Genomic DNA, 22,086 nt, shown 5'->3' on the forward strand with positions numbered 1-22,086 from the left:
TGTCCCTAAAAATGGCGTTAGAATGCTGTGCAAGGAAAGATAAACTCTGCAGTAAGAAACTGAATTTGCATTTGCATTCTTTTTTATTCTGCATAGTCTTGTTTCCAATGTGTATTCTTTTGCATAATTGTCTCTTTTCCTGGTACCACAAGTAGTGGCATGAAGTTTAAGAGCAAAGTCTCTCTTAACTTGTGAGATTACACTGGAGAGACATTGCCCACACACTTTGCAGCTATAAGGGCAAAGTGTTTTCCCTTTTCTGCGAAAACAGATGTGTGATCAGAGCTGTCTTTCCCATAGGGCTTAGTGGTGCATTGCGCCAGGGTGCCAGCCTCTCAGGGGCGCCCCAGCAAGTGGGGGAGTTGTGCAGCTTTGCCGGCGGCCTCCCCTTTCCCTGCATGCCCACCAGCTGTGCCCCACCAACCATATGGCTTGCGGGGGTGCAGCTTCCTTCCCAAGCCTCCGTGGGAGGAGAGCAATCCCCACAGAGGCTTGGGAAAAAGTAAACAACTCGGGGAAACGGGGAGGTGGGAGTGCTGGAGGGATCTTTGCACCATGGCGCTGGATATTCTTAAGACAGCCCTGGTAGGGGGTCTGTTTGCAGTATACTTTTTACGTGCCATCATTTTTAATTTTTCTACTGTTCAATATTGCATTCCAGCAAATAAATACCTGCACTGGGTGATGCTTTGCTTTTATTGTTTATATCATGTATCATACAACATGTCTTAAAGATGTGTGAGTTGTTGGCATGACTGAAGTTTTATTTTATTTTATCATACCTTAGTTATGTTGAACTCAGTAAAGTAGATGATAGCCCACTGACACTGAAAGGCATAAACACTTTTTGAAATATGGCAGCTCTAACCTGGGGCAGCTGGACTTGACTTAAGGTTGGGGAAATAGTTAGATTTACAGAGAAACTGAACAGAATGTGAAATTCAAACTAAGATTTGCAAATTCAGCACTTTATTCACAGGCTCTGTAACCTGTGACTAGTTTCTTAATTGTCTCTCCAGATGCAGTGGAAACCTTATTGTTAAAATACATACATCTTGCCTAATGAAAGAATCTAGGTTATTTCAGAGGGTAACACTAATGATAAATCTTGCCTTACACTATATTGAAATGTTCTTCTCAGACTGCAGGGAATATTTTATTCTGTTTCATTAGTAGCTAGTATTGCACCTGTTGGAAGTTGTTTCTCATCCGTAAAGTTTATACCACAATATAGTGTTTTTCTTTAATATAAAACTATCCTGCTGGAATGTACCTACCACAAGATTTCCAAAAGTGCATTTTCTCAGGTCCCGAAGGACTGGAGTAAGGTTTGAAGATGTTTAAGCCTCCTGCTTAATCACAAACCTGGCAGAAAATATGTAGGAAGGAATTGTAAAATTGAAAATGGGAGTTAGGAGATGGCGACATCTATTCTATTAAAAATGCATGGAAGCAAATATCTCCACAATACAAATTGGTGGGACAAGCTACACACCACCTAGGGATTGTGATGTATATTTAAAATGCACACTTATATATTTAGGTATTATTGTATTGCCTTTACAGGCAAAACGCCCTCTCAGGGTGGTTCACAAGTAGCATAATAGAACAATATGAAATGTATTGCATTTATATCCTTTAGTGGATATTGAACTCATTTCACGGTAAGTGGACACTGAGGCAAAACAATAGTTGATTTGTCCAAGATCAGGTCACATGTTATTACTCTTTTATGTGAATACATGGCAGATAAAATAAGGGTGGAGTTTAATAAATGTGTGTCTGAACAAATGAGCAATTATTTTTGCTTCAGTGCCAAGAAAGTGGTAGGGGAAAAGTTTTGGCCATAAAGGTAAAGGGACCCCTGACCATTAGGTCCAGTTGTGGCTGACTCTAGGGTTGTGGCACTCATCTCGCTTTATTGGCTGAGGGAGCTGGCATACAGCTTCCGGGTCATGTGGCCAGCATGACTAAGCCTCTTCTGGCGAACCAGAGCAGCGCATGGAAACGCCGTTTACCTTCCCACCGGAGCGGTACCTATTTATCTACTTGCACTTTTTGGTGTGCTTTTGAACTACTAGGTGGGCAGGAGCAGGGGCGGAGCAGCGGGAGCTCACCCTGTCGCGGGGATTCGAGCCGCCAACCTTCTGATCGGCAAGTCCTAGGCTCTGCAGTTTAATCCACAGCGCCACCCGCATCCCTATAGGGTCAGATCAAATAGTGACCAACCCTCTCCTCAGGCCACATTTGACAGATGGGCAGGGCTTCACTGAGAATTTAGGCCCAATCTGCATTATACATTAAAAGCAGATTCATGCAACAGAGCTACAATTCCCAGATTTCCCTGGAAAAAGGTATTGACTCTGAGAATTGGCTCTGTGTGGGCAATAGGGGTCTCCTGACAACTCTTAACAAACTACAGTTCCCTGGATCCTATATTGCAAGCAATTACAGTTTAAAGTGGTATGATACTACTGCAGATGTATAGTCAGGGCTTTTTTCTGGGGAACTCACAGAAACTCAGTTCCGGCACCTCTCAGGGGGGCACCATTGCCATTCTAAGACAATGAGGGAGGTGTTCATGGTGAGTTCGAGCACCTCTTTTTTATAGAAAAATGGCACTGCAGGTCAGGTCTAGTGGGTTGGATCCAGAATATCAGTTCTGTAATCAGAAGCGCTCCTTACTTTTTTTGGAAGTGCCTCAAATTCAGCAGAGTCCTCAGACCACCTTGTGTTACTATAAATTTGAGAATATGTCTCCACACCCCCACCCAACCACATAAATGCAGAAAATATAAATTAACTTTAACGTAACTCAGACTCAGATTACTGAGTTGGTAATCAGATTACAGAAAAAATAACATGAGATGGATCTAAGAGCATTCTGAGAATTCTGGTCTGAACTAACTAATGTTGAGTTTTGGTGAATAACTGAATGATAATTACAACATAATTCTAAATGGTTTTTTAAATTTTTTTAAAAAACACTGTTATCTAGCTCAGTTAGATTTTATTATTATTTCATGCTTTCTTTGCCAGGAAAATAAAGCATTTGCTTATAAAGCAGCATACACAGAAATGTTTTAAATAAATCTGTGTTTTGTATACACTGTTTTGCTATATTTTCAGTTTGCTTTCAAGTGAGACTTGAAAAGGAAAGTAATAGTTTATTATTTCTGCATTTTATTTCAATTCATGATTCCAACCTTGTTCATTAAAGCTGAAGTGAAAATCTGTGTTTGAAGGACCTTTGTTGACAGAGAAACTGGCCTCCAGCACAAAATTCAATAAACATTGATTACCCAGTCTAATGCAGTTTATTGTTGATTTCTTTTCTTTCAAAAAGTAATTTACTCTTGCCAAAACATTTTTATGCATGAGGCCATCATCTAGAAATTAATTAACATTTTAGAGTGCAATAACCTAATATGAATGTCAAGTGAAACATCATTTTCTTTGACCAAAACATGGCGGTGAGTTAGCATATGAGGGAAAGTGATCTCTTTTTATAATAAAGTGCTATCATAGCATTTTCAGAATTTCAAAGAGTAAAGTTGACATCCAGTCATTTCTAGTGCTGTAAGTGATAATTTCTGAAATAGATTTTATTTACATGGATTTATTTAATCTTCCCATTGTGAGTGCTTGAGGAATATAAATCTCTGCTCAGCAAACCGTATTCGAGCCAGTGTTGCCACCAGAACAGCATGATAACAATTACTACAATCCTGTGTGAAACAGGGTCAACTTCTTCACAAACATCCATATTTCCTGGGATGATATTATACAGGTGGGCAGTCAGCATTTCTCTGTGAAAACTAGAAGAAAACTTGCAATACATTTTTTCTGAGATTCTAACAATCGAAAAGAACAAAGCCTTGAAACACACTGATAATCAACAAAGCAGTCACGAGGGTCAGAAAATGAAGTTCAGCCACCTGCTCTTTATTTCAAGGCAGCAATAAAAACCACTTATGAAGCATCAAAAGCCTTACATTTTTACCATACCATCAGACTAGCATACTTCTAGTTTGATGTGGGTATAGGATGTTCTTGATCCTTATTTTGAAAGGAAAGCGTTCACCACTTCAATGCACACCTTCTGTATTTATTAATATATAATGGAATATACTGTCAGTACCATGGGCTTATATGGGGCTAGGCAGCATTTCATAAGTAGGAAAAAAAGACAGTTCCCAGTTCCCAAGCAGCTTACAATGTAAATTTTGACTGAGAAGCAGCAGAAAACAGAGAGGGCTTGGCTGTGGTGAGCTCAGAATGCTACTGGTGCCTGAATTAGCCTGGGCTAGTCCTGCCATTAGGGATGCAGGTGGCGCTGTGGGTTAAACCACTGAGCCTAGGACTTGCCGATCAGAAGGTTGGCGGTTCGAATCCCCGCAACGGGGTGAGCTCCCGTTGCTCGGTCCCTGCTCCTGCCAACCTAGCAGTTCGAAAGCACCTCAAAGTGCAAGTAGATAAATAGATAGCGCTCTGGCGGGAAGGTAAACGGTGTTTCTGTGCGCTGCTCTGGTTTGCCAGAAGCGGCTTAGTCATGCTGGCCACATGACCCGGAAGCTGTACGCTGGCTCCCTCGGCCAATAAAGCGAGATGAGCGCTGCAACCCCAGAGTCGGACACGACTGGACCTAATGGTCAGGGGTCCCTTTACCCTTTACCTTTTAGTCCTGCCATTGAGATGGGGGGTGCAGCCAGCACCAGTGGGCTTTGTTTTAGGTAGAAAAAATATTTGGGGTAGAGCATGTGGATCACATTACATCTCTACTAGTTTTCTGTTCTCACCAAATTACACACTCTTAATAAATTGAACAAGACCACTGTGGGCTGCAGGAATTCCCTGTGATTGGAGCACTTAATCAAGAAACCAGTTTTATTAACATACACAAGAACAAGCCGAGTTGCTGTGAAAGAAATATAAAAGCCTTCTTATTAATTTTTTTGCAGTAAAAATTGTGCTAGAATTTATAGCTCTCGTAGCTGCAGAAGATCCATGACTCGACTCAGTAATTCCTTAAGTCCGAAATCAATATTTCGCTCCTGTTTCTTTTGCAAGGTGGGCAGGGATTTTGACATTCATTCAGCAGAACTGAAGCTTGAAAGACAGTAGACTGTGTATTTATATATGAGGTTTATCTGGGAGCTAACTCTGGGGTCAGCTCTCCCTGTTGGAAGCTGCCTTTATGAGTTGTTATAACAAAAGTGAAGAAGCATCAGTACATTCACTGAAACCTATACCAACATAAAGTTAAGGGGAACTCAAGCAGCATCCCATATAGATATACCTTCCAACATCTTTCAACAGAAAATTGAGATTTATTTCAGCCGGCTTGCTGGCTGGCTCACACAGGAACATGGTGCCAAAATACACGTGAGTCAGCTGGTTGCCTCTCCAGTCACAGCCCCTACCTAGTAGCTGTTCAGAAAACCTTAAACCCCATTAACTGAAAAAAATAGGTTGGTGGGGGTGCACAGTGGGGGTGCCACTCATGTGACAGAATTTGGGGCAGTGTCCTGGCATACGATTATTTCCTATTCATTTTAAATGTAGCTCAACATGGCAGTATATTGATCAAAAAGCCACAGTTCCATAGCACATCGGATGCTGCAGTGTAAAACAGATATTAGAAATTGAAACAGAAGCACTAGCATTATGAGAGGTAAAACTAAGATAGTAAACTGTAATGGGTATGAGTTACTCGTGCGTAAACTGGTGCCTTTCTCGGTTAATTTGCCTTGTTAAACCTTTCTGACTGCACAGCCCCTTCTCATGGTGGCTGCCTCAGTCACTGGCAGAATCCGTCAGTGGGCGTTTCTTGAACCTCTTCCAACATAAAAGTTGTTTGACACCCAGTCTCCTCCTCCTCTCACTGCGCGGGAGTCTTCTGCGCAAGGAAGGCATGGGTAGCGGAGGACCTGGGCTCTCCTCACTGATGTCCAGTGAAGAGTCCTGGAGCCCTCTCTCCACTTCCCCCGTCTGCCTCCCTTTATCCCCGGTGTTGCGCTGATTGGCTTCCCCCTCTACTGAGCTGTTTCTCCCCCTGCTGCTGGGTCCTTCGCCAGCATAATCTGGGAGCCTCCCCTTCACCTCTCGCTCCGATGTCAGTTCTCTGACATCAACCTTCTATCTGAACGCAGCCATAGAATATACATGCAGCCTGGCTTCTTACTAATGAAATGAGTTTTAGGTTTACAGGCCCTGTTTAATCCAGACAGCTACTACTTGGGAACCAGTGGGGTGTAGTGGTTAAGAGTGGTAGACTCGTAATATGGTGAACCAGGTTCACGTCTCTGCTCCTCCACATGCAGCTGCTGGGTGACCTTGGGCCAGTCACACTTCTTTGAAGTCTCTCAGCCCCACTCACCTCACAGAGTGTTTGTTGTGGGGAGGAAGGGAAAGGAGAATGTTAGCCGCTTTGAGACTCCTTTGGGTAGTGATAAAGTGGGATGTCAAATCCAAACTCCTCTTCTTCTTCTTCTACTAATGCCCCATCTGAATGTTTTGTGTGGCTGCTTGCATTCTTAAAGCTTCAGGCCCCTGAGCCTTATTTCAACTTTGCTATTCTTCAGCCATAGAAGTATATGCACAAAGGAGGTCTCAAATGTCTTTTTTTGTTTTGTTTGCATCACGTGTTCCATCCCCTAAATGGTTCAGGAACAAGCAGAACTATTTTGATGTTAAGTGTAGAAGTACACGTTTCACAAGAACTGTCAGCCTTCTCCAACCTGACACCCTCCGCCTGATGGGAGTTGTAATCGAAAAACCTCTGGAAGGTACCAGGTTTTAAGCTAGGCAGCCATGCCACAGAGCATGTCTTATTCCCTGTACTGATTAGAGTGAGGAGTTGGGCCCCGTCGGGGTCTGCAGGCCAATGTCCAGATTCTAACATCTTTGTGCTTGATTTTTAGCAGGAATGCTGAGTCAAAACTTAATTTGCTCCTTCTGTTCCGGCCGTAGCTGATATTTCTGACTGAGGTACAAAGGGCATGATCTCCTGATCTCCCTCTGAAACAAAGGAATTTCAAAGAAACATTAAGGGCAGCTGCACATATCCCAGACGAGGCTTTGGGGAGTATGCTTTCTTTTTGTCCTCCTCAGCTTCTGATGGAATAAGGTCTGCTGGGTTTCTCTGCTGCTTTAGCATTAGAATGAATGGGTTTTAAAGGATCTTTGATGCCTCAGCAGTACCTTCTGTTCTCTGCTTCCCAGGACATATTTGAAATTCTGTTGAAAATCTAGGAAACCATTTGTGTGGTAAAGTACCTCATAACCAGTTCTAACTTTTTTAAACAGTACTTTTAGGTTAAATGACTAATGAGATCCATTCAGCTTGATCCTGCGTGGGTTCATGCCCTAGCCTAGGGAGTGAGAAGTGAGTGACAGAAGAGACATCCCTGTGGTATAAAGGGGGCAGAATTGCCGTCTGTTTGTAGTTCTGCTTTCTGCTGTGTGGAAATGCCTTGATTATTGGACATAGCTTCAGTTGTCTTTTTTAAAAAAAATTCCTATATGAAAATTTTAATTTCCTATATGAAAATGGCCTGATTCTCATCTCTCAGTCTAACTTTACCAGATGCCATGATACCCTTCTTGGTAGTTTAAATTCATCAAAATTAGAATATAGACGTGTATTTTGAGATAAAATATGCATTTAACTACTATTTTGAGAGGATTGTTTTGAAATGAAAGATGATGTGGAAAACGAATGTGGAATTGATAAAGATAAGGAATAGATTCATTCATTCCTATCCTCAGCAGCAGCCGCAGCAATTTTATTATTTGTACCCCGCCTATCTGACTGGGTTATACCAGCCACCCTGAGTGGCTTCCAGCAAAATATAAAAACACCATAAAACATTAAAAACTTCCCTATACAGGGCTGCCTTCAGATGTCTTCTAAAAGTCATATAGTTATTTATCTGTTTGATATCTGATGAGGGACATTCTACAAGGTGGGCACCGCTACTGAGAAGGCCCTTAGCCTGGTTCCTTGTAACTTTACTTCTAGAGCTAGATCTCAGTGTCTGGACTGAATGATGGGAGTAGGCATGCTTCTTCAGGTATACAGGGCCGAGGCTGTTTAGGACTGTAAAGTTCAGCACCAACACTTCAAATACTGGAAACCAATGTAGATCTTTTAGAATCAGTGTTATATGGTTCCGGCAGCCATTCCCAGAAACCAGTCTAGCTGCCACATTCTGGATTTGTTGTAGTTTCCAAGTCACCTTCAAAGGTAGCCCCATGTAGAGCACACTGTAGTAGTCCAAGCAGGAAATAACCAGGGCATGTTCCATTTTGGCAAAACTAGGCAAGTAGGGTCTCAGCTGGTGTGCCAGATGGAGCTGGTAGACAGCTGCCCTGGACACTGTGCCTCCATGGACAGCTGTGAGTCCAAAATGGCTCCCAAGCTGTGCACCTGGTCCTTTAGGGCAGTTTGTATAAACTGGCAAAGGTGTGCCAAGATATAGTTTTAGAACATGGCCCGTAATACCATGCAAACTAGTTCCTTTGAATGTGTGCAAAATAACCCCCCTAATCAAGCAGCTTCAACCTGTCTCTGAAGAGGTTGGATTAAAGTAACACTTTCAATTTCAAGACAGACTTGAGCTCTGGCACCTAATATTGCACAAACTTAGCCTTGGATTGTTTATCTAATTCAACCTTTACTAACCTGGTACGCTCTAGATGTTGTGGACTAAAGTTGCCATCAACTTCAGTCAACCTGGTTGTGCTGGCTGTATCTGATGGGAGCTGTAGTCCAGAACAGCTGGAGGGCTGTTGATGAAGGCTGATGTTATTTTTCTGGCTATTTCCTGATTTGTTGGACGTTCAGTATAAAACACACACAGGTCAATTAGATATATCAGCACTGTGTGAAGCCTTTCGTGTTCCTCACTATCCTCCTTTGATGACGTGGAAAACGCAATAACCTTTATTAAGTAATCTGAAGGTGTACATTAAACCACTAGTTCTACAAGGTACAAAACTTTCATTTTTATCTGTTGCAAATATTATACCTGGACTACTTCATTATATCCACTGTGCTTAGATGCTAGATTAATTCACACAAATTATATTACATGCACTAAATTGTTAAGCTTAAATAGATTGGGGTTTTTTTCCTCCTTTTTTTGAATATCTTAGATTTCCTCTCTGAATATTCCAAATTGCTTTTTAATGGATTTCTTCCTATATGTGCTTTTGTATTGAGAAATTGGCAGGGCACATTGCATGAAATTAAATTTGACTCAGAGTTTGATGGTATGGAAGAAATTGGTGCGGAAATGAAGACAACATTTTGAAAGTCTAATATGCAGCCAGCTGGCTGTACTAAAAATGTTGTATTTTCTAGAGAGCTTTTAATGCTTTCACACCAAAACAGAAAGAGGACAAGAGACCACATAAATAAGGCAGCTTAGAAAATTATGTCATTTTTCTAAGTATCCAGTGGCAAAAATTGGGCATGGGAATTAATTTGCTGATAGGAATGCTAGTTCCTTTGAAATGTAACAAGGGTGTTTTAGCAGCTTAATGATTAATCAAATCATTTATACTGAACATGATGTTTCCCCAACATTTTTTTCTTAATTTATGTTCATTGTTGTAATGACAACCACACAAATTGTCATTGATGTCATAATCTGTTTCTTATTTCAAGGGTTTTGAACTTAACGTTTCTGAAGACTGTGTAGTACTATGTCCATAGCAGTTGATTTTTGTACACTCTGTCACTGAAAATTATTGTGAGAAGTCAGAGCAGGGTGATAAGCGGCTGCTGCTATATCCACTACAAATTAGTTAAGAATATATTCAGAATATAGATCTGATGGCTGGACCTCTGCTTTGCCTCTGCCTCTGCCGTTCAGGCAGGAGCTTTCGGGCTCCATTGAGGGCCAAATTTGGCAGGTGGGTAGGAAGGGGTTTCAGGAGGCGCAAAGCCCTGCTGTAACAGAAAGTGAGGAGGAATGAAAGAACCTTTTAATGAGGGTGAAAGAGGAGAGCACAAAATATGGTCTGAAGCTCAATATAAAAAAAATGAAGATCATGGCAACTGGTCCCATCACCTCCTGGCAAATAGAAGGGGAAGAAATGGAGGCGGTGAGAGATTTTACTTTCTTGGGCTCCATGATCACTGCAGATAGTGACAGCAGCCACGAAATTAAAAGACGCCTGCTTCTTGGGAGAAAAGCAATGACAAACCTAGACAGCATCCTAAAAAGCAGAGATATCACCTTACCAACAAAGGTCCGTGTGATGGGACGATGAGCTGCTTGTGCGTAAAATCCAAGTCCCTCAGAGTTTGATCAAGTTTGCAAACCTCTGTCTGTAACGGAGCCCCTTAAACATGGCTCCCTCAGTCACTGGCAGATTCCGACAGTGGTTGCTTTCGGAATCGCTTCCGACATAAAAGCTCCTTAACGGAAACACGTCTTCTGGACTCTCTGTGTGACAGTTTCCGGCGAGGAGTGGGTGTCCCTACGGGAGGTCCTGAAACCTCCCCACTGCCCTCGCTGGAAGTGTCTCGGAGCCATCCCTCCTGCTCACTTTCCCTCAGCTCAGCTCCTCTCCCCCTACTGGTTCCCTCTTCAGCTGCTGAGTCTCTCCCAACCTGTGTGAGCCCTTCCACCTCCCTTCCTTCCGATGGCAGTTCCCTGACAGTCCGTATAGTTAAAGCCATGGTATTCCCAGGAGTGATGTATGGAAGTGAGAGCTGGACCATAAAGAAAGCTGATTGCCGAAGAATGGATGCTTTTGAATTACGGTGCTGGAGGAGACTCTTGAGAGTCCCATGGACTGCAAGAAGATCAAACCTATCCATTCTGAAGGAAATCAGCCCTGAGTGCTCACTGGAAGGACAGATCCTGAAGCTGAGGCTCCAATACTTTGGCCACCTCATGAGAAGAGAAGACTCCCTGGAAAAGGCCCTGATGTTGGGAAAGATGGAGGGCACAAGGAGAAGGGGACAACAGAGGATGAGATGGCTGGACAATGTTCGCGAAGCTAACAGCATGAGTTTGGCCAAACTCTGGGAGGCAGTGGAAGACAGGAGTGCCTGGCGTGCTCTGGTCCATGGGGTCACGAAGAGTCGGACACGACTAAACGACTAAACAACAAAGAGGGGGTCTCTCTTCTGTAGCCCAAAAATGTGAGATTCTTTGCCCTTGTAGATGCTTTGGGAAGAGGGTTTCCTCAATTTTAGGAAAAGGATAATAGGAGCCTGACCACTTCATGACAATACTTTAAATAGTTGAAAATGCAGAAGGAGAGAAAGGTGCAGGGAAGAGTTACTGTAACTACAAAAGGGAGCAGTTTTCACCAGCAGGCTACAAGGAAAATTCTCCCTGTATGACTTCGAGATTGTAATCTGTAGTGGCAGCAGATCCCAGTCTTCTCAGGCCTGCGTATCGCTCTGCCCTGCCACTTTTAGAAGTGTTGAAAGCTGGATAGTAGCAAGGGAAAATGTTAAGGAAGATGTATTCAGGAACTGAGCTAAAATGCAGAACAGTTCTTTTCAGAACAGTTTAAAACATGTGATTACAAAGGGGCACAGCTAAATAATGCTAATACATTTTGAGACCACAATGCATTGGGAATAGCATTCACCTCAAGTGCTTGCTAAACATTTTATTCATAGCAGGTTGTGTAACGTTCTAATGGCAATCAGTGAAAACCTAAGCATTTCTTAAGCCAACCACATTGTGGTTGCATCATGAAGGACTTTTTGTGGTCATTTCTAAAACAAATGAGATATATATATATATGCGTGTATATATATATATATATATATATGTAGGTTTTGGTGTCTTCGGGTGTCTTCCCGTGTAAGAGTTGGGGTGTCTAGGCGACGTTTCGACGAGGTCTCACTCGTCATCTTCAGGCTGGTGCTTTCGGCTTCTTGTTACTAGTAACAAGAAGCCGAAAGCACCAGCCTGGAGATGACGAGTGAGACCTCGTCGAAACGTCGCCTAGACACCCCAACTCTTACACGGGAAGACACCCGAAGACACCAAAACCTACATTCCTGTACCCGTGAAAATCTACGAAAGCATATATATATATATATATATATATATATATATGCACAATATTTGTATGTGCAGTTAAAGAAAGGAACCGGGGGGAACGGCTGTGGGAGAAGCTATTAGGTACACATGAAATGCTTCCCTTAATTTAAATATTGGAAATGGCTTAGAGAAATCAACCCAGATGGATCCTACTACAGTAACAAGACTTATTTTCTGTAGCCTTTGGAAAGGATTTTGGGCTCTGAATACATAGCAGCTGCCAAAGCCTCAATTTGTCCATGCCTGGAAGAGTTGAATCTCTGCTTCCACAGCCCCTTTCCTGCCTTCAGCAACAATGACTGCCTGCAATTGTCATACCTGACCTATTTTCCAGTAATTTCCCCAAAGGTAACAAACATCTTGCCCAACATCTTTGCCTATGGAAGGAACAACTACACAGATCAGACCTCTTTTTTAAGGACAAGTATGTATAGGCCAGTGCACATGTGCACACACCAATTATATTGGGTCAGAGAATTCAAAATTCTTAATAGCATTCTCTTTCTCTGCATGTTTAGAATGATTTATTTTAAAATCATACCATGATATTGAGTGATTCTATTAACACATGAACTAAAATACTTTAAATAGTCATCTTTCTTGAAAGAGCAGAACGTTATGCTTATCATCAATTTATTTCCTTTTAAAATTTATATTTCCATCCAATTTTCAGAAAAAATCAATGTGACTTTCAACCCCAAACACAACAACAGTAACAAAATATATTGTTACAGGCCACCCTAATCTCCAAGTGGCGAAAGATTTCAGGGGTCTTGGCGCTTAACCAGGATTTGTGTTTTCTCTGGAAGTGAGGCACAGTGGAGACTGGTGTCTTCATGATATATGGTTTTATTTACACATATATGCAACCTTGAGTCTACAGTGGAGGAATTTCCAGCACTCTCATCTTAAGAGGGACTAGTTTCCTACAGAAGCACAGCATTGGATTCAAAGGTTGCCAAACAGCAAACTCTGTGTCTCTTTTCCAGTTTATCCCAGCTAGCCCACCAAAACTTCTGCCAGGTCCACTTCTCCCCAGTTTTTCAAACCTCTTGCAAGATGCCACAATATTCCTTCAGCCTATATCAGGGACAGCCAACTTAGAAGAGACTGCAATCTACGCACACAATTATAAACTGGTAGAGATCTACCCATTTGGGGAACGTCCCATTCATAGGGGGTTCAGGTACTTTTTCAGGGAATCAGGGCAAAGTAATAAATAAAAAAGTCGCTCGCCAAGCGATCACTAATGAAACAGTCAGCCTCGCAACGAGAGCTCCGTATTCTGCTATAGCAATCTAGAGGGAGGGGCAAGGGGTTGGGGTCAGGTGGAGGAGCCAGCGATTGACCGCGATCTACCAAAACCTCCCAGGGATCGACCAGTAGATCACGATTGACCTGTTGGACATCCCTGGCCTATATCACCAAAACTGAAAGCTTAAACCAGTGGTGTCCAAACTTTTTTCAAAGAGGGCCAGATTTGATGAAGTGAAGGGCAGTGGGACCGACCAAAGGACCAACAAAAGTTGTTGAGCTTTTTTTTTAGGATTGAAGTTGTTGAGGGTTTTTTTTTATTTTACATTGGGAAATAAACTGCCACAGGGGCCAGATTGAACTGACCGGCGGCCCAGATTAGGCCCCCGAAACGGACTTTGGACATGCCTGGCTTAAGCACTTTCTTTTCCTGCCCACACACAGCTGAAGGAGGAGCCCTTCCCCTCCTTGCCTGGCAGCCTTGCCCCCCCCATCATTTCCTTGATAGCCTATCACTGGCCTTTGTCCCCTGCTAATGGCTCATCTTAGTGGTTATGCCAAGTTGGCCTGGGTTGTTAGCATAGCTAACAGTTTTCAACTTTTGGCACAATTTAATAAAACTTTGATTAATTCTAACTTTTCCTAAATCCAAGAGTTATGGGGTTTGCCCCACCACCCACAATATCATGATCTCCCTTCAGATCATGAAAGCCAAAATCCAAAACAGCTATCAGAACACCTCCCTTGGCAAGGCATTCCACACATGGAAGCCACAAAATAAAATGTCCTAGGCCTGTTCACCACCAGATGTGATTCATGGAGTTGAGGGATCTAGAACAAAACATCATCTGAGGATTGCAACATGCAGGGAAGAACATACAGAAGAATGCATTCAAATAACATATTACAAACAGCAGTTTGAAAACAGCAACAGCCCAGAAACGCTGAAAGCCCAACACTAATTGCTGTTAATCGTCATCTGCATCCCACAGTCAATTAGCTCAGGGTTACTATAGGCGCTGACAGAAGAAATGAACCTTTCACCATAATGTTCTAATAGTGCAGCTGTAATTTTGCAGTTGTTTGAATATCCTTGATGGTTAACTCAACCTTTCTATTTATGAAATTTTGAAGTAGATTCCTGTCCTAGTGAAGTACTTCTGAAAGCAAAGGGATTTGTTAATTGGCTGGCAGTAATTGCTTGGAGAGGAAAGTAGTATTTGAAGAGTTTGAAAGAGTACTTAGAGTAGCTAGATGGACTGGTTTGCTTTGGTTACTAGTTAAGAACTGAGAATGTGGTTTGAGTTGTAATTTGGAGCCAAGATTTTCAAGGATCAAGAGAGAAATTGTTCAGTAAATGTACACCATTGCTATTGAAATTTAATAGTTTAATTTCAAAGTGTTGGACTAATGGGAATGAAGTGCCAAACACTTGCACATTTGAAAGCTACCACCATGGAAAACTAAAAAGGTTTATTTGTAGTTCTGTAGGGAAAAGAAGCAATCCAGAGCAAACTAATAGGATAAATGTGGGGGGCCTCCCAGCTAATGGGGTGGTGCTTGAAAACAACTTTGGCAAAATACCAGCATTTGATTTTCATTTTAACCTGAAAAAGGATCTTCTGAAAACATAGTAAAGTAATACACACAAATGCACATATTAGTATTCAGTTCTGAGAGCAAAGTTCTTAATGTGCTGAACTCAAAGATTTGGGATTATGTAGTTTCTTATCTAAGAAAAGTAAATGAACTTCTTGATCAATACATATATAATTAACTCAGAGACGGTGCTAGACTGGAAAATTATCTGCGTCACACCTAGGCATAAGGAAACAATTGAAAATAACTTGGGTAACTATAATCTTGTTGGTTTAATGCAATTGTATGTTATTGAAATCTGATCATTAAAGCTATAAAAGTCAAATCTAATGTAGTCTTGAGTTCAGCAAAAGTAGTTCAGCCCAATATAATGTAACTGTTTGAGATCACGACCAGGGGTCAACAAAACACCATGTTCTTTCTGTGATTGTGGTTTTTGTTATTGTTGTGGAGGGGAGCCTATATATACAGTGGTGCCTCGCAAGACGAAATTAATTCGTTCCTCAAGTCTCTTCGTCTTGCGGTTTTTTCGTCTTGCGATGCACGGTTTCCCATAGGAATGCATTGAAAATCAATTAATGCGTTCCTAGGGAAACCGCCTTCAGACCAGGTCCGGGGACAGTCTGTCCCCGGACCTCTTCTGAAGGCTGGGGGGGGGGACAAGGGCTTTTCTTCCCACCCCCAGCATTTTAAAAAACCCTGGGACAGCGGAGGACTTCTCCGCTGTCCGGGCGATCTTAAAATGCTGGCGGGCGGCATTTTAAAATCGCCCCGGACAGCGGAGGACTTCTCCGCTGTCCGGGGCAATTTAAAAGCCCCTGGGAAGGCAGGCAGGGGGGACAAAGACTTTTGCCCCCCGCCAGCCTTCAGAAGAGGTCCTGGACCTCTTCTGAAGGCGGGCGGGGGGGCGAAAGTCTTTGCTCCCCCCTCGCCTGCCTTCAAAAGGTGTCCCCGCGGCGGCGGGAGGTGTCCCCTGCCCCCCACCCGGCTTCGGAGCACCGGGAGAAGCGATCTCCCCGCAGCCACTTGCTTCAAAAGAGGTCCGGGGGCAGCAGGGAAGAAGCGCGTCGCTTCCCGCTGCCCCCGGACCTCTTTTGAAGCAAGGGGCTGCGGGGAGATAGCGATCTCCCTGCAGCCCCTTGCTGCAAAAGAGAAGACCCGCTGTCCCCGGGGCAAGCTTCGTTTTGCGAAGCAAGCCCATAGGGAAATTCGTCTTGCGAGGCAACTCGAAAACGAAAAAACCTTTCGTTTTGCGAGTTTTTCGTCTCGCGAGGCGTTCGTCTTGCGGGGTACCACTGTATTTGCATGACAAAGGTTCTACTTTATTTTTGGTTTCGAAAGGAAAAACCAAGCATTCGAGAATATAATTACTTCAGATACACATTAAAATCGTCACATGACAAAGATCCAGAGTGGATTTTTTTAAAAAAAAATCTGCATCAAGCACCTGTTATATAGAATAAAGATGGAAGGAAGGTAACACACATAGTGTCAAAATCTATTTCCGAGAAGAGAATAATTGCTGTGCCAAAGATCAGAAATGAAACTTTTCTTTGTACCTTGCCAGCTACAGATCTCTTGTATTCTCTGCCTTCCCAGGTGACATATTCTTTCAATGGGTTGTTCTGGCCATTAACATCCCATTTACAACAAACTGTGGTGAATTCTGTCTTATGAAGACAGCTGTTGTAGTGGAAATGACCTCTGCCGGAGTTACACAAAGGTCACCATTATCTGAAACCTGCAAGTGTTATGAATAAAGTACCAGAACCATAAGACTTGCTTATCCAACACCCAATTTACAATGCTTTGTGCATGGCAGGAAGCACTGAAGGGTGTGCACTTTTGAAGCTTATTCTTGGAGATGCACATGTCCTTACTTCACACAAGAATACACTGGAAGCACAAAAAGGAGATATATGAAGCACATGTTTTTCCAGCGCATAGTATAATAATGTGCTGTGCTGCTGTGGAAAGGGAATGCGAAGCAGCATGGGCTGGAGCCTTATGAGTATATGCACAGCCTTTGCAAATTCAGTCTATACAACAAGCAGGCTCCTGCAACAGAATGCTTTTTTTGTTTTATTTAAAATTATTTATATCTTACTCTACTTCTCTGTGAAGATCAGAACAGCGTTCACTAAGAATAGTAAAATTAAATGAGCAGTAGCAAACAAATAACCATATAAACAAGCAATAGCAAACAGCAAAACTAGCAGTGCCAGGCTAGCTTATTAAAAAACAAAGCTTTAGCTGCCTACATAACTGCCAGAAAAGAAAGAGGCAGCTGAATCTCCCAGGGGGAGTTCTAGAGGCAGTGGTCTACCTTCCTGAAGCAGTAGTAAGAAGGGCTTCTGTGGAAGATCTCAGTTCTTGGGAAGGATTATATAAAGGTGTTACAGGTCAAAATCAGCACTTTGAGCTTGGAAGTAACTAGGCAGCTAGCTAGGCAGTGGGTACAAAAGTGAATCTGTACTCTGTACTATTCCTGTAACTGAAGTTTCCAAATGAACATATAAGGCAGCCCCATGTAGAGTGTGTCAACACTAATCAATACAAGTGTACCCCCAAAATTCCAGACATCCTCTCCTAGAGGATTTAAGTAGATGTTTAAAAGCATGATTCTAAGGCACGTCATAATGTAATGTCAGAAGTAACCCCTCAGATTTGAATGCTTTTCGTTATTGGCCGTCGAATGGAGTTTGTCATTATTATTGTTTTTTAATGAAGATGGATGCGTTCTTAATAAGTGCTTCTTGCAAGGTATGTGGGGAAGGCTGCTTCTGTTTCTGGAATTATACTTCCCTTTAGAATTTTGATTTAAGAGCGCAAAAAAATGTGTTTTCTGGTTTTTTCCATCTCCAGTGATCATCTGCCTCTTCATCTTAGCATAATGACTAGTTTGACGAAGCACTATTCAGAGACAGTGCCTTTGGAGCCGACCAGCACATTTCTTGTTTAGGCGATGCAAAGTGCTTGCTACGCTGCTTTATAATTTATGCCGCTTGAATAGAAAGAGGAAACTTTTAAGCAAGTTTTATGGGGAAGAAGTAGAACAAACCCTTTGATACTGTGAGAGTGCAATGCACACTTAGCAGATGGCTGTGTCATTTGTGAATTGTGTATAATTATTATCCTGTTTTCTGTGGTGCTTACGTTTTTGGCTCATGTTGAGGAGCTTCATTTGTACACATCATCATTATCTCTTGTGACATGTGCTTTAGTGACATTAATCTGTGTTTTATTCCTGAAGCACTAATAGTGGGGTTGTCCTCATTGGCTTTCTTATGCTGTCATGCTTCCTGGAGTTGTATTCATCTTTTCAGAGAGGCTTATCATGTAGTGCCAAATTCCTCCCAAAATAACATCTAGCAGTCATGTTGTGAAGAACTTACTTTTCTTCTCCTCCCTTCTTCCTAATGTGTGCTGTGATATGGTCAAATTATACTTCATCAGATTTCTTGAATAGTGTTGAAATTATTACTCCAAACCAGAGCAAAACAGGGCATCTACTGTGCATATATGTAGTGTTAAGTTGTGGGTGAACATATCAGACGACACAGTGATTCTTCAAACAGCTCTTGTTTATTCACAGGCCAGGACAGAACTGAACTGAAGGGTTCAGTCAGCCTGCTTATATAGAGCTCCAGTACAACGTTACTGTAACAACTTTCTAAAACTATCCAATCACTGAACGTCACTTTCGATCCCTTATTTGCATAACTATCTACAGTATCCCCCTGCTGGCCCAGGGTGAGAACTTCAGTACATAACATGTAGCACACCTCTTGAGTATTTTTTTTATATAATGCACAGTGATAGCTTTATATCAGAGGTGGGAAACCTCAGGCCTGGGGGCTGTGTGGAGCCTTCCAGGCCTTCCTATCTGGTCCCTGGAACTCTCCCTAGGCTATGCCCCTTCTCCCCACCCCACTCACTACCTCTGTTCCATGGCTTCCTTGAATGCTTGGCACACTATGCTTCCCCGAACTGTAATGATATTTATTGTTTGTCTGATGGAAATGTGTTTGTGCATAGAAGTGCATGGCTGGAATGCAGCCTAATGTACAAAAGTGGGAATCACACCTGTTGTGTGTGTGTGTGTGTATCCCCACTGTATATATTTTCCTGTCTCGTCAAATTCAGTTACTAAAAACATGTATATGAATTAAGCTACACAGATCTGACTGAGTGTCCATTATTGCACTCACTGTTTGATGGACTTCTCTGCAAACGCAAGGTGCAGTCAGATTCCATCCTCAGTCAGTGGATCAGAACGTGAACTTCCACACTTAGATCTGCCAACTAGGCTCTGCCTCACTTCCATGGGAATAGAGGGAAGCTCATGAAGGGCTACAACAGCTAGCCATCCGGAGAAGTGTAAGCGGCTATTATTGCACTCACAAAGGTTATTCTGGCTGATGGCATAACCATAACGTCATGCAATGATGTTATTCCTAGTCCTTTGGTATGTACCAAAACTGGATTATGCTTCATGCAGGAACATTCAGCGGGGCTCAGTGGCTTCAGCTGATGTTATCTAGAAGTCCCTGGAAGCAATGACAGAACATGAGAGTCTGCCCAAAGAAAGTTCAGAGGAAGCAATAGGAAAGAGCTACAGGAGTGGCCATACCCTGGGAAAGCTGGAAGTGTCTTACCAATGCAAGAGGAATACGGAGAGAGGGAGGGGAGCATGAAAGAGCAAAGGAGAATAGAGACCCAAAAGAAAAAGAGATGGGAGGTGAGAAGGCCAACTGTTGCTCTCAGAACTGGAGATGCTGCACCAAAGCAGAGACTAGCTGGGCCAGAGCTAAAAGCAGAGAGGAGAGAGAAGGAGAGGGCAAGAAAGAGCATGTCTGGACAGACACCACAGCAAGAATGCCTATACACCAGGGGTGGTGAACCTTCTTCAGTCTGAGGGCCACATTTCCTTCTTGGCAACTTTATGGGGACTTCATGGGCCAGACGGAGAGCTGTATTTGGCTCCGAGGAATGAGGTTCTTCACCCCTGCTACGCACACACTGTGGTGCTTATTTCTGAGTAGACCTACATAGGATTATGCTTAAAATTGTGGTTCTGAAATCAGATGTGTGTTGTCAGAAAGCTGTGTCTGTGTTCACCTAAAATACTTCTACTTTCACAGATGAAGACTACACCTGGTTATAATTTGCATATTTTTATTTACATTTTCATGCCTGTGTACATCCAGCTGCTTGACTATTCAAGCACACTGAGCGCAATTCATTTCAATTAAAATCAGTTGAATGTTTATCATCAACTTCAACATGGATTGTATCCATTGTGTTTAAAGTTACCCACTCTTTGCTGTTGAGAAGCATCATAAAATGCTGTTGAATTAATCATTGCCCAATATCAAAATGCCTTTGGGTATATTTATATAATTAAATTGAAGTAGTGAATAATTAACAAAAATAAACAGAATTATAACAAACATTAAGCACACAATAGCCCAACTGACTAAATTGTTTTAAGGCTGTATTACTAGAACCATAGTAATATATCTGGAGGACATGGGGGATTTTCTAGGAGTGCGCCTTATATTTGAAAAATGAACACTTTTTAATTAAATTTACTTTGTTGGTTTTGAACTGCCTCTTCTATGTACTTCTATGCACACTAAAATGCCATTTCATTAGGTCTGATGAACCAGTTGTAAATAATGCACTACAGTTGTATAAAAAAATGGGAAAACAGCAGAGTAAATTATCTGTCTTATATTTACTCATTCCGTACAGTAGGCTATGGATTGGAGCAGAATTCGGTGGGTTATATTTGGTTGCCCGACACTTCCTTCTAATTAACTTCATGTTGGCTGTGTTATTATGAAATGTAACACGAGAGGGAAGGGAAATAAACACTGTTTTACAGAATTTCATGTCATGCAGTTCATACCTAAGCAAAATAATTCTGTTTTACAAATGTAACCTTATTTCAGAAGTCACATGCTGTGGAGAAATGTCAAAACCTGCAGTGTATTAGAGCTGGATGTTGTGTTGAATAAACAGAATCTGTTGCAATAAAAAGAATTCCTTTGTAAGCACCTGAAGTGTAAAATCATAATAAACGACAACAAAAATTCTAAAATGCTAATGCTAATAATAATAATAATAATAAAGTATTTTTAAATGAATACTCATTAAGGCAAAAAATCCAGGAGCTAGTTCATCCCAGTCTCCAAGCTACCCTAGTATCACAGTATTTTAATACTGTATCACAGTATACTGTATCACAGTATTTTAATATTCTTTTGGAAGCCGCCCAGAGTGGCTGGGGAAACCCAGCCAGATGGGCGGGGTATAAATAATAAATTATTATTATTATTATTATTATTATTATTATTAGGGTTCCGTTGTGCTTACTTAGGGTTCAGTTTCCCTTGAATGATGGTCCATGGAGACTGTGGTGTCTTTAGGATATATGGATTGAGATACACATATATACAACCTGAGTACAATGTAGAAGCGCTCGCATCATTAACACTCCAACAGATTTTGCCTCCCTATTGGATTTCTATGGGGTCCCTGCAAAGCTATTGTCTTCCCAGCTCTCAGTATCAGCATATGAGACTCATACATACACTAGGTCCCCTGACCTATTGCTCTCTTTCCTAGGATGTGAACAGCAGAGTGAGTTAGGTAGGGAGAGGGCCCGTCCCTCCTCCTCCTCCTCCTCCTCCTCCTTGAAGCATCGCCAGTTGTCTCTATGGCAACACATCTGTTCTTCAGCGCCTTCTTTATACATGCAGATAACGGACTTGGCCAGGGCCATTGACAAAGAGTCTGGTTTGGACAGTTCAATAGGTTCCCTCTTGTACAGGCTTTCATTCTGTAGATACAAAACCACAGGCACCATCCAAACCAACCCTTCAATCCTATTGCACTATATATGATGATATTCCCCTGCATTTTTCTACCTAGAAAGGCTTTCCTTGAGCTTTCCATTTCTGTGGTCATTCTCTAGGTAGCATGCCAGGGGAAAACTCAGTATTGCAAGAATCTGTATTCTAATGTATCAGATCGAATCACCTCCTTATTCTCAGACCTTTGGGACGACTTTACATATTCCTTTATAAATGTAGATTCTGCATTTCACCAGGACTGATTGATATCCGTCCACAGGATGTGAACCATC

General features: G+C 42.1%; 1 protein-coding gene and 1 long non-coding RNA gene across 20 annotated transcripts in view; one reads left to right on the forward strand and one right to left on the reverse strand.

The window, feature by feature from the left end:
* Positions 1-19,471, reverse strand: part of LOC308596664 — a 46,686-nt gene extending 27,215 nt beyond the window's left edge. For 2 of the 4 annotated variants that reach the window (XR_014012621.1, XR_014012622.1), the window contains exons 1-3: positions 19,145-19,471; positions 16,493-16,674; positions 14,379-14,494 (exon numbers count right to left, since the gene is read on the reverse strand). This is a non-coding gene — a long non-coding RNA (uncharacterized lncRNA). Of the gene's footprint in view, positions 1-3,660; positions 3,819-14,378; positions 14,495-16,492; positions 16,675-19,144 lie in introns of those variants that run through there. The other 2 variants (XR_014012624.1, XR_014012623.1) reach the window with 2 other exon arrangements.
* GRIP1 (glutamate receptor interacting protein 1) overlaps positions 1-22,086 on the forward strand; it is a 346,924-nt gene that overhangs the window by 130,072 nt on the left and 194,766 nt on the right. The window lies entirely within an intron of this gene.

Source organism: Podarcis bocagei (genome assembly GCF_964188305.1).
Source record: "Podarcis bocagei genome assembly, chromosome: 10".
NCBI lineage: Eukaryota > Metazoa > Chordata > Lepidosauria > Squamata > Lacertidae > Podarcis > Podarcis bocagei.